General features: G+C 50.5%; 1 non-coding gene across 1 annotated transcript; it reads left to right on the top strand.

Annotated features, from left to right (window-relative positions):
- The first annotated feature begins 16,684 nt into the window (after positions 1-16,684).
- TRNAA-CGC (transfer RNA alanine (anticodon CGC)) lies at positions 16,685-16,756 on the top strand. The gene has a single exon. It is a non-coding gene; the product is annotated as a tRNA-Ala (tRNA).
- The last annotated feature ends 218 nt before the right edge of the window (positions 16,757-16,974 follow it).

The following is a 16,974-nucleotide window of genomic DNA, read 5'->3' as shown; positions in this document are numbered from 1 at the left end:
TCGCCAACCTGTCTGGCTCCGGTTCTGCGCCATCTCGACCTCGTCCGGCGTTGTCTACTATACCCGTGGACCTTCCTTTTACGCCAATCCCAAAGTCGCGGCGCCACGTCAGGGGCCACCGCCGCCAATCCCGAGTATGAGGTCTAGAAGGTAAGCAAAGAGGTTATTCGAAGAGGAGAAGTATCAAGATCAGCATGAGAAGGCTGAAGAGGGGGAGACTGTCTGACCTGAACAAGAATTTGAGGGTCTGCAGGAGACTAGTGGCCTAGATACATCTCCTGAATGGGAACTATGCTTTCCTAAAGGTCTTCCAACACAAGAGGTTAGTTCATATCACTCTGTGATTAGGAAGGCAGCGGATCTGCTGGATTTGCCATTGCCCACAGCAAAGCTGAGGGCTAAAACTTTGGCGGAAGTGCTCCATTCCCCCTTCTTCTGTCTCAGAGCCTTTGCTTCCTTTCAATGAGGCTTTGACTGAGCCTATCCTGGAGGTGTGGCAGAAACTGATGACTGCTCTTGCGGTATCCAGGTCTGTAGTGAGAAGGTATAAGTTGGCTCCGGGGGATACTGCCTTTCTATCCACCCATCCATATCCGGAAAGTCTAGTGGTCCAAGTGACGTGCTCCTCTAAGCAGTCTGCAGGATCATTGCCATCTACACCTGCAGATAGGGAATCCACACGTATAGAGCAATCCTCAAAGAAGGTGCTCTCTTCGGGTAGTATGGCTCTGAAGTTGACTAATGCTACTTGCCTGTTGGGTCGCTATATCCATGCTCTGATGGACTCGGCAAGGGAAGTGCTCCAGAAACTTCCGGAGAACGTTCAAGGCAATTTTTCTGAGGTGCTTTCTGATGCTCAAGCTGCGGCCCGGCAGGTCATACAATCGGGTCTGGACATGGCTGACTCTGTTACCAGGGCAATGGGTTCCTCTGTTGCGACCAGAAGCCTCGCCTGGCTACAGGAGTCAGGGTACTCACCAGATGTCTAAACTACCCTGTTAGACCTGCCTTTCGATGGTGTTCGTCTTTTTGGGGCCAAAGCGGACTCGCACTTTAAAGACAGCAGAGCCACAGCAAAATCGTTGGGTCTCCAGTCTCGATCTAGGGGCTTTAAATATCGCAAGTTTTGTGATTTTGGCAGGACTTTATCCTTTCGTGCCAAGCAGCAGCCGCAACAGCAGCAGCAGGTGAACCCCCTGTACAGGTCATACAGGAGAAAGGACAGAGGTTGTCTGCGAGGTTCAGCTCGGCAGCAAGTCTCCTCCTCTTCTGCCCTTCCAACTGGTTCAGCAAGGAAGCAGCTCTAGCTCCTCCATCCTAGAGCATGTTTCTCCCGTGGTAGGACAGGTGCCCCATTTTATACATAACTGGAGATCTGTTACTTCAGATCTCTGGGTATTGAACCTTGTAGAGAATAGGTATGCCATACCGGTCCAGGACTGCCCCCCTCCTTTCCCTCCCCATCAGGGTTGGTGCTCAAAGGAGCATCTCCTCCTTCTCCAGCAGGAAGTTCTATCTTTGCTACAAAAGGTGCGATCGAGGTGGTGCCGGAGCAGGAAAGGGGTCAGGGATGTTACTCCCGGTATTTCCTGATTCCCAAATAGGACAGTCGCTTGAAGCCGTTCCTAGATCCTCAGGGTCTTGAATTTGTACCTCAAGCAGGAGAAATTCAAGACGTTGACCCTTGCTCAGTTTCTTCTAGTGCTGCAGGAGGAAGACTGGATGGTGTTGATCGATTTACAGGATGAGTATGTTCACATTCCCTTCCTGAAGTCGCATCGCAAGTATCTCCGTTTTACGCTGGGGTCTCAACATTACCAATTTGCGGTCCTTCCGTTTGGTCTTACTTTTGCTCCTCGGGTCTCCACAAAGGTGATGGCAGTGGTAGCAGCACATCTCAGAAGGACAGGGATTCCTGTTTCCCCTATCTGGACGACTGGCTGCTCAAAGCAAAGTTGCCAGAGATGGTGCCTCATCATTTGCAAGTAACAACACAGCTGTTGTTCGACTTGGGGTTTTCGATAAATGTACCCAAATCTCATCTGGTGCCCTCTCAGTGCAACCTGTTCATAGAGGCAGTACTGGACACTACTGTGAGTCATGCCTTTCCGCCTCTGCAGAGGATTGAAGACACCCAGGCTATGATTCAAATTGTTCAGAATGGAGCGGCTGTTCCAGTCCTGAAGGTCTTGTGCCTGCTCAGTCTGTTTGCTTCCTGCATTCTGTTGGTCAACCATGCGCGCTGGCATATGAGGGCCCTCCAGTGGTGCCTCCATAGGCAGTGGTTTCAACACACTGGAGATCTCACAAAGGCGATCAGGATTTCCAGAGACACTGCAGCGGATGTGTTATGGTGGCATGTTTCGGGCAACTTATCTCAAGGGAGGCCATTTCATTCTCTGGTAGCCACAGTGATGACGGATGCCTCCACTCTAGGGTGGGGAGTTCATCTGGGGGTCAAAGGTCTTTAATCTCCAGAAGAAAGACTGTTTCACATCAATCTTCTGGAATTACGAGCAATACGTTTAGCTCTCAAGGCCTTTCTTCCCTCCCTTCATGAAGAAGTCAGGAGTGGTTTCGACACATTGATAGCGTGCATCAATGATGTCCGGAGTTTCACCGTTGTCTGGAGGTTGACTGCCTGGGGCAAGTCTGCCTTCAACATCCAGTCATCGGGGTCATAGAAGACTGGGATTCCTGACCTCCGAAGATGCTCAGCAACATCACATTTGTGAATACCAGAGGGGCACTGGTGGGGCCAAAGGGAAGAATAGCGAACCGGAAATGCTTCTGCCCCACTGTGAACTGCAGATAGCGCCTGTAGCCTGAAGGCATGGATGTGAAAGTAAGTGTACTGCAGTTCCAATGCTGCTATCCAGTCCCCAGGGTCGAGAACAGACAAGGCCAGGACGAGTATACTAAATTTGTCCTTCCACAGGACGGCATTGAGAGGGCAAAGGTCTAAAATAGTGTGAAAGGCAGCCATCCTTTTTCAGCTCCAAAGTGTAGCAGTAAATTCAACCACAGCCTACTTCCTGATGCTGGCACCCTCACTATGGCCACTTGGCCATGAGGGCTTACACTTCCTGCTTCAAAAGGGTTGGGTGGTCCTCCGGAAACTGATTCGGGGATTGTGGTAGATGCAATGGGGCAGCAATAAATGGTAGGGTGTAGGCCCACTGAAGGACTGTAGGTCCCACTTGACCGAAGTCACCACCTGCCACCCTGGTAGAAATTGCTGGATCCTGCCTCCAATACTGTGGCTGTGAGTTATAAAGTACACACTAAGAGGTTCTGAGGCTGCAGCAGTCAGGGAGCAGGGAGTGTAGGGGGTAGAGGGCTCGGATGCATGCTGCTCCTGTGGTCTACGAGGTCTGTGGGTACCGCTGCCACGGAATGGCTGAGGAGTTTGCTCTACTGGCGGTATTGAAAAACCCTACTGTAGTCACAGAGGGAATGAAAGTGGTGAAGTGGCTTATGTGGGGGAGTAGATGGAACTAACAAGCACACTGTGGCCCTTCCATCTTTAAAGTGCTTGAGGGGAAAGTCTGATTCCCCCCCCCCCAAACAGACGAGACCCATCGAAAGGCATGTCCATCAAGGTAGACTGGACATTTCCAGAGAAGTGAGAACCCCATGGACCTCATCGAGGCATGTTGTCTAACAGCCACTACGGTACCCATTGCCTTCAGGAGGCAATCTGTGGTGTCTAAAGCCACATCAAATTGTAAATAAAGCCTCACCACAGCAGTCTTGAGTGGCTTGCGTGAGAGTGGGGTGCACATCTTCTGGGACACCGGGTAAGATTTGGGAGACAAAATCCCAAAAGGCGTGGGTATAATGCTCCAAAAGGCAGCTGGCATTCCCCGACCACAGGATCAAGCAAGTGAAAGAAGACATGTGCTTCCCAAATGTTTACAATTGCCTTCATTCAAGGTCTGGTAGAGTGATATGGAAGGCATTTAGGTTGCCTGTACTCGCTGAGGCCTAGACAACAAGGCTTTCTGGGGTGGTGTGCAGAGTCAAAAAATCTTCATCCCCGGAGTGGGTGATCACATCAGTTCACTGGATGTCCAGAAGAGGGTTTCACCCAGGGCCCAAGAAGTATGTATTTGAGGGCTCGGCATTGGTTTTCCAGCTTGGAGCTCCTCAGTGAGAACACTGGTCTTCACCTCCATTGTGGGCCACTGTAGGTCAGGGACCTTGGCTGCCCTCCGCATGACCAGTGTGAAGGAGGCACTATCTTCTGTAGCGGGGTCTTGTGAAAAAACTAGTCTAGTGTCTGGTGAGGTATCCAGGCCTCTGTCAACATGGAGGTTATCGTTGGTATATGGTTGAGCAATTTCGTCCCCAGAATTATAGGGGTCATTATCAGAATCCATTCCGAATAAGGTAAGTAGTTTGTGGGCCCTTCTATGAGGCAATGGGAGTATATCGGAGGGCTGCAAACTAGTTGATCAGGGCGTGGCCTTGGTTCAGGTCAAAGTGACACAGGCGAAGAGAGCAAAATGGTCTGTGCTTCTTCATATATGATTGATGGCATAAGTATCAGCTTTGATGGTCCATGTTTCGGCATAGGTTGTGGCGCCAGGATCAGAGTCAACATCAAAACCGTAACAGAACCCGTAGTAGAATTGTGCTTTTTGCTGCCGCGCGAATCCTGCTTGCTAGCGCTTTTGTGTAAAATTGTAAAATTGATTATTACTCTGTTTTAAAACCTACCCGAATCGCGAATTCAGTTTATTTTTAAAAGAACTGCACTGTTGTTCTCTGCCGTACCCCTGACGCCCTTCCAGCGTTGCCACCCATTGGCCCAACCAATCGGCCAGGAGGAGGAGGAGTCTGGAGGCTGGCCGGGCACTTTTAATCGCTGTAGCGCGGGAAGCGGGCAATTGTGCTTTTTGCTGCAGCGCGAATCCTGCCTGCTAGCGCTTTTGTGTAAAATTGACTATTACTCTGTTTTAAAACCTACCCGAATCGCAAATTCAGTTTATTTTTAAAAGAACTGCACTGTTGTTCTCTGCCGTACCCCTGACGCCCTTCCAGCGTCCCCACCCATTGGCCCAACCAATCGGCCGGGAGGAGGAGGAGTTTGGAGGCGGACCAAGGCTTAAATGTACATTTTCAAGCGGAAGCGCAGCGGATGCGCGCAGCGGGCGCGCCAAAGGCTAGCCTGTCTGCGCCCGACAGGGCCCAGGGGCCACGAACCCTGGACAAACCCTTGTCTATTCCTCTTCAGCCCTAAGATCGCTAGCGCAACCGCATATCCAGTTACCTCAAATTGCACACAACCGTATCCTGACCAACGGAATTCTACTAGACCAAGTGGGTCACTCCACTCCATCTTTTCCGGACCCTCTTCCCTCCTCTCTCATCTATCCTTTCTCGGTTAACCCTATCAATTTACGTGTCCTCTATCTCAATACTCTGTCTTTGGTCAAGCATCAGTTAGACATCTTTATGCTGCTAACTTCAGAAAAACCTGATATATTGCTGATTACTGAGACCTGGCTCACTCCACCCCAGACATTTTAGCAGCTCTTCCCTCAGACTACTATATCTTGAATTTCAACCGGCCCCCAGGGAAGGTGGGAGGGGGTGTTGCTGCTATCATACACAAAAAAATTTAAATTGTCACTATGACTTCACTCGAATTGTTAAAAGTGGAGAATATTGTCATTATACTCGACTCTAATACTGGGTCTCTTGCATTGGTACTCGTCTATCGCCCCCCTCAGTTCATGCCCTCCTTTCCTCTCTCTTTAAGTGAGCACATGGCCAATCTTGTTACGAACTATGCTAGGGTCTTACTCATAGGGGACTTGAACTACTGGTTCAATGATGATCTTGCTGGACCACAGGCGGCAGAACTCTCTGAATTGCTGTCTAACTTAAACTTGGTCCGGCTCTTATCAGCCCCTACTCACATAAAGGGGCACACTCTTGACCAAATTTGGTCCTACAACCTTATAGTGTCGGTCCCTGTGATATCCCCCTGCATCTGGTCGGACCACCATCTGATTGCTTTTACAATTACTCTCAATGGCTGGCTCAAGACCCCTAAAATGGTGGGAGGACTAAAAAGAAATTGGAGAACCCTTGACAAACAAGGATTTATTAACACTTTAGCTGGCTCTTTACCCGGCTCTTTACCCACCCTAAACCCTAACATTAACGCCATGGAAAAGGACATTGCGGATTGGCTAAGGTCGGCCAGCGACATTTATGCCCCTCTGACTAAATTTTCTCGTACTAGACATGATGACGCTCATAAATGGTTTACAACCGAATTAAGAGACCATAAACTCAAGCTCCGGGAAATGGTGGCTCTGTTACAACTTCGAAGGCAGACAGCAGTGTCTGTTAGCTCGCAAGGACTATAAGAAGGCAATATTGATTGCTAAAGCAGCTTATTTCTCAGCGAGAATACTTAATGCCCATAATAAATCTAAGGAATTTTTTAAGATTGTTAATGACCTCAGTAATGATGAGAGAATATTACCTAGCCAGGATCCCTCCCAAGAGATGTGTAACTCACTGAATACCTTTTTCCTGGAAAAAAATTGCCACCATTAGGGCTAGTATTCCCTCTACTATTAATACGGAACCACTGGATGACATCTCCAGAAATTCAGTCTTAATGAACCACTTTCCAAAATATATGCCCTAACACATTTTCTGACCTTATGACCTGTGTAAAATCAGGCTCCCCCAATGATTGTTGTCCACCTCCTATCCTTAGGGACATTTTCTCGCGCTACCACATAGCATTCTCCCCTTCCTGAACGAATCTCTTGGTAAGGGGGTGGTACCCAGGGCATTTAAGAATGCCACGATAGTCCCTCTTTTGAAGAAGCCTGGGACTGATCCCTTGATTCCCCCAACTATCCCCCCATTTCCCTTCGTCCCTTCCTGGCTAAAATCGTGGAGGCCCATGTGGCCAGATGTCTGTCGAATTTCATTGAAAAATCGGATTACCTGGAGCCTAATCAAGCTGGCTTTCGGCCAGCCCATTCCACGGAGTCTGTAATTCTTGAAGTTATAGATACCTTAAGAGCTAATGCCGATAGGGGGCTCTCCCAGGCTCTGGTGCTCTTGGATCTGTCGGCAGCGTTCGACACGGTCGATCATAACATCTTGTTGAACCGTGTCGAACAAGCAGGTATTCGAGGTCCTGCTTACAACTGATCAAGTCCTTACTTACAGGCAGAACTCAAGCAGTACGTCTTGCCACCTTTACTGCTCCCAAAGTGTCCACCTCATGCGGGGTCCCGCAGGGTTCATCCCTTTCCCCACTGCTATTCAATCTTTATCTTAAGCCCTTGATCCACTCATTAAAAAACAGGAAAATAACCATCTTTAATTACGCCGATGACCTCCAGTTGATCTTCCCCCTGGACTCTTCTAATGCTGTTGAAGAATTCCAAACCACCATGCTCCATCTCCAGAGCTGGATGGATTGTAATCATTTGAAGCTCAACCCAGGCAAGACGGAACTTGTGCTGTCTGGGAAGAGCAATGTCTGTTGGGGACCGCATTTCTGGCCAAGCAAACTGGGGCCTTCCCCTATCCCCTCTCTTCCTGTGAAAAGTCTAGGGGTCTCAATTAATGCAGACCTTTCACTGAGAGGACAAGTGGGCGCAGTGATATCCGCCAGTTTCTTCCAACTGCGCAAAATTAGGAAGATCGCACACTTGTTGACCCACTCGGCCCTCGTCCAGGCTGATAGCGTTGGTACTCTCAAGCCTGGATTATTCAAACTCCCTTTATATCGGTTTGCCCCAGTTTTTGCTCAGACGACTAAAAATAGTCCAGAATCAGGCGGCAAGATTAATCTATAAATTGCCGAGATGGCAATCAGCCAGGTCTTTGCTGATTAAACTCCGCTGGCTACCCGTGGAGCAACGTGCGGCGTTTAAGATTGGCTGCCTAGTCTTTAACCACATGAGCGCTAGCGAAATTCCCCTCCTGTGCTCTTCTTTACAAAAACCCATTATTCATGACGAGCTGGGCTCGTCATGAGCGTAGCAGGAGGCTACCTCATGACGAGCCCAGCTCGTCATGAGCGTCGAAGGGGTTAAGGCACTGTATTGCAACAGTCCAAAACTCACCAGTGCCATGATCATAAAGCACGTCCCTCGCCGCAATCTACGTTCAGCCCACCTACATTTTCTGACGGTCCCGGTTATCAAACTCAAACATCAGGAAGGTTGTAGGTTTGCTTATCTTGCTCCCACATTTTGGAACTACCTCCCATTGACAATCAGGAGCTGTGATACTCTACTGGGATTTAGAAAGGCCCTGAAAACATGGCTGTTTGGGCTAGCCTTCTAAACAGGTCTTTGCGTAGCAACATTATGCATGATTAGCGCCATGAAACCTTTGGTGATCATGCGCTTTATACATTTTTATTAACATTAACAGTAGGTCCAGAGGGTCAAAATGGTGCTGAGGGTGGACCCTCTGGTGGAGTCCCGGATGGATGCCCTTGTGGTTCCTTGAGGTGTGTCAGAGAGAGCCGGTAGCAAGCTAAATAGGCATAGCTTGGCTTCAGGAAGCTCTTGGATTTGCTGCAGCATCGCTGATTCACCCAGGAACTCGGGTTGGCTTGCAACAAGGATCAGAATTGGCTCCAAAGAGGAACGGCTTTGGAAACAAGATCAATAACACTAATGTTGGAGTTCAAGAGTGGTGGGAAGAGGTTAAAGCTGGCTTGGACTTTTATGTTTCTTCTTCGACTTACCCAAAGACTTTGAGTGAGATGAAGATTGGCCATGGGAATAACATCAGGAGAAGGACCAGGTCCGGGACCTCCCCTTCAGCCTCAACCGGTCACGTTGTGGAGTCTTCCGGTGCTTGCCAGTGTAGAATTTGATTTTACATTTTTCAATAGCCTTGAGATTTATCGAGACACAGTTGCTGCAGGCCATAGAGTTGTATTCCAACCACAGGCAAACCTGACTGGATCTGTCACAGACATTTTCTTGTGACAGTTCCTACAATGTTTAAACTCTGTAGGTTTAGGGTTTAACATTGTCCCTAGTACACTGGTATTTTAGAAACAAATTGGCAAGGAGAGTCTGAAAAAGTTAAGTTCTTTCTCCAGATTCACGTTTGGTGGTGTCATATGGGTGGTGCTTATATGAGACTTGGTACGTCACTTCTGGAGCGGAACGACATCTGTGCAGAGCCGGATGACGCTACCTGCTGGGGTGCAGGGATATTGCTAAAGATATTGCGGATCAAGTTTGGCACCTGGGTAATATTCAAAAGGTGAGGAACCTGCAGTTAGAAACATCTATCAGAAACTCCACACTTGTGTCCTTCACAACTACTTCCAACAGTTGGGGACTCCAACAATAGACCTGTGTGCTACCTCTGAAAACACAAAATACCAAAAAGGCACATACTCCTGGCACCCACCATGGCCCATTAAACAGGCATAAAAGGGACAACACTAGCACTTTTAGGTAATAACCCTATAACCTATATCTGCAAAACTGTACTTGATCAATGCCACATATTTCACCAACAATTATTGTGTTGACGTTCAACACCAATAGACTTTGGTTTGCCAAGCAATCTTATGAACACTCTTTAAAACATCTGCTCACTAGCTACCACTTTGGAGAGGGACTGCTTTGTAATCTAATACAGAGCATGTGTATCTATGGCCACACATGTTACGTACAGAAAATGTTCCTTGCCATGTAACCATCTGTTCATAACGTGTAATGCTGTAGATTCACCTCCAGGCCCCCATACCAGTGGTCCATGGACAATGCACTATGGATGAACTGGTCATGGATATTTGCCTTTGCTTTTCAGGCTCCCGAGCTCGTTCCTTACATGGTAAGTAGGATAAAACAGGTGTCTATGACCCTTATCCTTATGGCACAAACCTGGACCATACAGTCCTGGTATTTGATGCTCCTGGAAAGATCAGCTAACCCTCACAAGAAGCTACTGCATATACCAGACTTTCTGACTTAACATCTGCTTCAGCTCACACACCAAGTTTCCAAAGAGCTGAACCTCGCAATTTGGCACCAGAGTTCTGGCTACCTCAACCTTCCAGAGGGCTAAATGCCCATCCTTCAGAACAGGTACTACTATTGGCTGCTACGCCACAAGATGAAAATGTTTAAATATTACTGCATTTCCAAACACTGTATTACTGCATTTCCAAACACTTAGATCCTCTTAAAGTTCGATGCAGGACTATGCTTCCTACAAATACACATGGTAGGCCTATTGTATACTACTACTTTCTTGCACTTAACATCAGCTGCAGAATGCCTCCAAAACAAAAACACTCTTCCCTGTTTGGAATACCAATCATTAAAGATTTCATGGAAGGTCTAAAAAAGGTTATACCTCTAAATACACCTCCGGCACCTGCCTGTAACATCAATGTAGTTATCACATAAATTATGGGTCCTTCTTTTAAACTCCTACACTCGTCAATTACAGTTCTTGTTTTAGAATGTTGCTTTGTTAATTGCAATCATCTCATACAGGCGCATTAGTGAACTCCAGGCTCTTACATTTAAAGAACCGTTTATTCAGGTTCATAAAGACAGGGTCATTTATTGTACGGTAAATGTCTGCTTAAGGTTGTTTTCCCTTCCCATGTGAACCAAACCATTGAGCCGCCTGTCGTATTACCTCCACCAGAGTTTGTGGCAGAAGGGGCTTTTCCCACTCTGTAGCACATAAGCGCTTTCTTAATATCCGTCTATAGGAAGATGCCTTTTAACAGGCCACTCAACTTTTTGTGGCCTTTGCCAAACCCCGCTGTGAAATGTCTAAAACTGGCATTGCCAGATGGATAGTTAAGTGTATTCAAACATGCTATGCCAAGGCTAGGCACATACTCCAGGCACCCACTACAGCCCATTCTACAGACAAAAAGAGGACAACACTAGCATTGACTGCAAGACTGTACTTGGTCAATGCCACATATTTCACCAACAATTATAGTGTTAACATTGAACACCAATAGACTTTGCTTGGCCAAGCAATCTTAAGAAAACTCTTTAAAACATCTGCTTACTAGCTACTGCTTTTGAGAGGGGGCCTGCTTTGTAATCTAATACAGAGAATGTGCATCTATGGCCACACATGCTAAGAATGGAAAATGGTACTCACCATGGAGCCATCTGTTCATAATGTCTAATGCTGTAGATTCACAGGCATTCATCCTCTTCCTTGGAAGCAAGTGATGATTACAGATATTTTTAATGTACTTTAACGTCCTTTAGTACACACAGCACACTCGGTCTTCAACACTACACGCACGGGGCGCGGAAAATAATCTGAGTTGGAGCTAGTGTGCTGGTGCGTTGCTGACAAAGGGTGGAGTCACAACAGGTCTTGTGACTCAAACTTTTTTTTTTTTATAGTTGGTGCAGTGCACAGGTTTTTTTAAACTTTTTTTATTTAGAGTTTCACATGAATAGAAATGACAAAAATGCAAAAATAATGTAAAGACATGATGAAAAGAACATAAGAAAAACAATAAAAGCATAATCAAACAGTCACAGTGCAATGTATTATCAAATAATGACCATAATGATAGAGCAGCAAAGCATATCCACGAGGTAGGAACATAAAAGATGATTATCAGGGTGAAGATCGAAAAGAGAGTACCATGATATCTCAACATTGCATTAGAATAAAGACATCATACCGAGTGAGCATCATTCCAAGAACACAATCACTTGTATTGAGTAGTGCCAGCAGACAACAAACAGCAAGATAGCAATGCAGAGTCCAGCACTGTACTTCCCAAATGTAGAGAGGGAGGTAGTTCAACCCACCCCGGTCGGGGTGATGCCGGATAGTGTCAATGGCTCTTGGGTCGCTTGTTGCCGGGAGATGTAGTTACGGTAGGGGCCCCATATATCAGTAGGCCTGGAAGAGGGGGGGAATAAAGTGCTGAACTCCTCGCAGTTTGTGATGCAGAATGTTAAACTGTTTAACCATGATCGGAGAGTGGGGACCCGTCTACTACCCCAGAGCAATGCAATTTCCCTCTTGGCCAACATGAAGCAGAGCGCTGCCAATCTACGAATGTTCCTAGGGAAATTAGCGACATATCCCAGCAGTGCAATCTCAGGAGTAGGCAGGAGTGGCATAGAGAGTATATCCCCCAATGTAGTGTGAACGTCTAACCAGTATTGATGTATCTTGGGGCAAGTCCATGTCAAGTGTGCGAAATCTGCAAAAGGGGAAAGACATTTCCGACAGTGGTGGGGTCGGGAGTCATCTATGCTATGTGCACGGGCCGGGGTAAAATACATCCGCCGGAGAAATTTAAACTGTAGCAACTTATGTCGACTGTTCAGGGAGACATCCGTCGTGGCCTTACAACAGTATGTCCATTGCCCATCTGAAATAGGACCCCCTAAATCTCTCTCCCATGCGGCCCTGAGTTTGGAGTCATCACTAGGTTTAAGTGTTACACATTGTTTATATAGCTTGGAGATCAGGTGCGTGTTAGATGTCCTATTACTTACCGGTAATCTTCATTACTCCGGGTCCCGTAGTCCTCGACACCTTCATACTTACAAGTGGAGATGATTATCTCCCGACAGAAAAAAACAAGAGGAATGCTGGGATACTAATACTGCCCCTCCCCTGGGAGTACATAAGCAGTACTTACCCAGCAGACCTCCTGTACTAACAAGCCCAGACAGGAAGGCCGGCCGCCCGGGAGGGAGGGAGGGGCGTATGAAGGTGTCGAGGACTACGGGACCCGGAGTAATGAAGATTACCGGTAAGTAATAGGTCATTACCCCCAGGTCCCTCCGTCCTCGACACCTTCATACTTACAAGTGGAGAATACCAAAGCAGAAAACCCGGCCTTCCGCACGCACAAGCACACCCAGGAAACCACAACAAAAGCAGCCACCCAAGGGAGCACCGAGAAGGGGGAAAGGAAGACCGCAGAAAACAGCCGGCCCGCAACCCAGAACAGGACAGCAGGGACAAGAACTGGAGAGCAAGAAAAAAGGCCAGGGCCCCAAATAAAGGAGGCCGCCAACCCGAGAAACCGGCAACCGGGACCCGGACCAGGACACCAAGACCAGCCAAAACAACCCACCGGAGAAGACCGCCCAGGCCAGAACCAGTAGGAAGGCACACAGGACCAGGCAGACCCACCAGGAAGACGAGACAACCAGGAAGAAAGCCAAAGAAGAAACGGCCAACAGAGCGCAGGCACAAGCACCCAGCCCAAAAAGGAAGGAGAAGCACATGCCAGAAAACACTGCCAAACTCCCAAAAAAGAAAGGAAACGAGACCAAGAGACCCGAGGAGGAAACCCCGCCGAGGAGGCCGAGGAAGCAACAAGCACCCAGGAGCCGAACAGGATCGAGAACCCGACCCAAAAGACAGGGACGGGGAAGAACCCCAGAACCCACCTGAAAGCCCACCAAACAAGGAGAGGCCAACAAGACCGAAAACCAGCAACAAAGAAAACCCAACCAGGCCGGGAACAGAGAAACCGACCACAAGCCCAGAAAACCCCAACCCCAAAGGGATGGAACACAAGGCAGGAGGGGAGCACAGAGCAACCGGGAAACCCCAGCAGCCGCCCAACGAGGCACAGAGGGCAGCACAAAGAAGGCGCCCAAAAGACAGAGGACCGCCCAGGAACCCCACACCCAGGCCAGGCAAGCAGCAAGGGCAGGAGCAGCGGGAAAAGAAAGCCCAGGGAGAACAGCACCCAGACCAAAACCACAAGGCCCCAACCCTGCAACGCCGGAGAGGAGCCAAGCAAACCACAAAAAAGAGGCCAACAAACTCCAACAGAACCGGGAAGCCAAGACCAGAGCCAAGCAACCCGACCACGCAGGAGGAACAGCAGGCCCAAGCAAACCCCGAAGGAGAGCAGAGGACCAAGCAGCAGGAAACCACAGACAACCCGCAGCCAGGAGGGAGGGACCCGTATAGGCATGAGAACCACAGAACAGCACCCCAACCAGAGAGGGAGGGGCATCCAAACAGACCCACACTGGGAACAAAGCCCGGGAAGCAAGGGAGGAAGGAGCGAGCCAGGACCACAGAACCAGGAAAGAACCCGGAAAAGGCCGGCAACAAACCCCCAGAGCAGGCCAAAAAGGGACAGCACAGCCCGAAATCCCAGGAGGCACAGCCCGAAACCACACACAACCAGCAAGAAGCCGGCAACAACCGCAGCCACAGAACCCCACACAGGCCCACAACACCGGGAAAACAAGCCCGGGAAGAGAACCAACAGCAGGAGACGGCCCAGAAGGAACCACCAGGAAGTGGCCCCAACGCAGAGCACCCCGCCAGGACCCAAAGGGAAACCAGCAAGGAAGCAGAGCCCAAAAAGGAGCCCAACAATCAGGAGCGGCACGCCCCTGCCAAAACCTCAGCCAGGCACCCACCAAGGGAACCAGACGCGACCGGAACAACCCAGGGAGCAAACACCCCCAAGAGCAGAAGGACCAAGAAGCCAACAGCACCCAGCAGCCCCAGGAGGCCAGGCAGGCACCAACCCGGCCCGACCAGGCAAACCCACCGAGCAAACAGCGGAGCACAGGGACAGCACACCACACCGGAGAACAGGTGGCACGACGGCATTCAGGAACAACCCAGGCAGGCACCAATGACAGAAACAGGAGGGGCGGCCAGGAAACCCCAGAAGCAAACCAAAGGAAAGCACGGGGAGGGCCAGAGCACAGGCAACCAGGCCAGGCACACAGAAGGCCCCGGGACAAACACCCGAAGCCCCAGCCGGAGCAAAGGGAAGCCCACTGCACCAGGAAGACCCAGACGGGTGCCCAAGCAGCCACCAACCAGGCCAGACCCAGCAAACCGCAGGGAACAGATGAGAACATGCGCAGGCAGGGTGGAACAGAACAGAACAGCCCAACCCAAGGCAGCACAAGCCACCCAAGCGCAGGCAGAGGGGACAAAGCACCCCAGAGAGCCCCCGGCACGACACCTGCAGGCATCCAAGGACAGGAACCAGGTGCAGTCCAAACGCCGACCAACCTGACAGAAGCCGGAAAGCGGAGGCGAAGAACCAGGGCACACCACTGAGCAAGGCCACCACAGCCAGCCCGCCGTGGAGACAAGGCCACCCACAGAGAAGGACGCAGAAGAAGCCACCCCCAAACAGACGAGCAGCAGAGGGCAAGACCAACCAGCCCCCACCAGATACCCACGCACCCCGTGGGGGGGAGCAACAGAGTACACAGAAGCACCCGCCACTGAGCACCCACAGGAAGCAAGCAGCGCGGGCAACGGAGGCAGCAGGAAGACCATCCAAAAAAGAAGAGGGGACGAAGCATAGCGCCGAACGCATGCACCCCAAGGAGGACCCCGCACAAACCACGGCACCCCCAGGCGACCAAGACGCCGGAACACATCAAAGCCAGAAGGACAGCCAGCCCCCACAACCAGGACCAGCCCACAAAGAAGAAACGGGGGCGAAACAGTCAGAGCGGTGACCAACAGCACAACAAGGCCCGCACTGGCACATGGAAAAAAACCAACACAGACCCAGAGAAGGGCGCAGGTGCACGAGCAGCCAAAGACAACCCAGAACACCTACAGACAGGCGAGGGGCAGGGAAAGGAACATGGCACACCAGTGCTCGAGACCCACAGTCACAAAAACCCATCAGCAGCCCGCCAAAAAGAACGGCATCCCAGGGACGCTAACCCCATGAAACCCAACTGGCCAAGCGCAGAAAGGCCAGGGCCAAAGGAACGACAAGTGACAGCGAGGGCTCCAGCCACGTGCGAGCGGGCAAACGTCCAGCAGAACCAACCCAGAATCATCCATCAACAGCACAACCATGCCCAGGAAGGAGCAGGGGGCCTGCCCTGAATCAAATAAAACGAACACCACGAAGGACAAAGCGGAGCTGAAAAGAGACGGAAATTGACACCCACCACAACGGCAATCACACCAAGAACCAATACGCAAGACGTCACAACATGCGCAAAGGACAAAAGGCATATGGAGGGTTGGACACGCACATCCAGAAATAAGTAAAGACACTCTAGCAAGGGCAGCCTGTACCCTGAGATGTACCCCCATAGCAAGCAAAAGGCACATGAAAAACCAACCAGCTGACCCAGGGGAGGCACGCACTCACCACCTCGGCACGGCCCGGGGCAAGCACCGCAGCAGGGCAAAACAGAGGGCACCCAGCCAAGGCAGGGGGAGCCCCCGGAACCCGCAGGGGCAGCCACAGTAGGACAGCGCCGGCCCGGCATCGAGGCAGCCCGGGAAATGCAGCACGGAGGGGCCTGCAGCAGGGAGGGACCGCAGAGGCAGGGGAGCAGCCCAAACCCGCAGCAGCAGCCGCAGAAGAACAGCGCTGGCCCCGGCACCGAGGCAGCCCAGGACATGTAGCAGGGCGGGGCCGCAGAGGCACAAAGCCGGCCGGGGAACATCACAGGGGAAAAGGCAAAAAAAACAGCGTCAACCCCCAAACAAGAAAACAGCTGAAGGGCCCAAGGAAAGCTAGCGGTGATAAAGAGAAACCCCGCAAGCGGGACTTACCAGAGCGGGGGCCAACCCCAGGAACAAGGCCCCCACCCCACCGGCATACCAGAAGCCAGCAGGAGTCAAGCGCCCTCAGCATGCGACACAACCACCACGCAGGGAACACCTCCAGGCAGGATAACAGGCCAGAGGGGACGTAGCTCAGAGGCAGAGCGCATGCTACGCATGCATGAGGCCCCGGGTTCAATCCCCGGCATCCCCAGGCGTCTCCGTACCGCGTCTCGGCTGTTCTCCAGAAGGCTCCTACGAAAACGAGGAAGGAAGACAACAGATAAAAGGCACCAGGAGGACAAACGCTCCAAGTGCGTCAGGCAGGAAAGGAAAAGAACCCAAAAACGGGACTTACCCCAGCAGGGGCCAACCCCAGGAACAAGGCCCCCACACCACCGTCAGCCTGGAATCCAGACGGAGCCCAACCAG

Source organism: Lissotriton helveticus, chromosome 9, assembly GCF_964261635.1.
Source record: "Lissotriton helveticus chromosome 9, aLisHel1.1, whole genome shotgun sequence".
NCBI lineage: Eukaryota > Metazoa > Chordata > Amphibia > Caudata > Salamandridae > Lissotriton > Lissotriton helveticus.
Note: the sequence above shows the minus strand (reverse complement) of the source record. Positions and strands in the feature narration are given on the sequence as shown.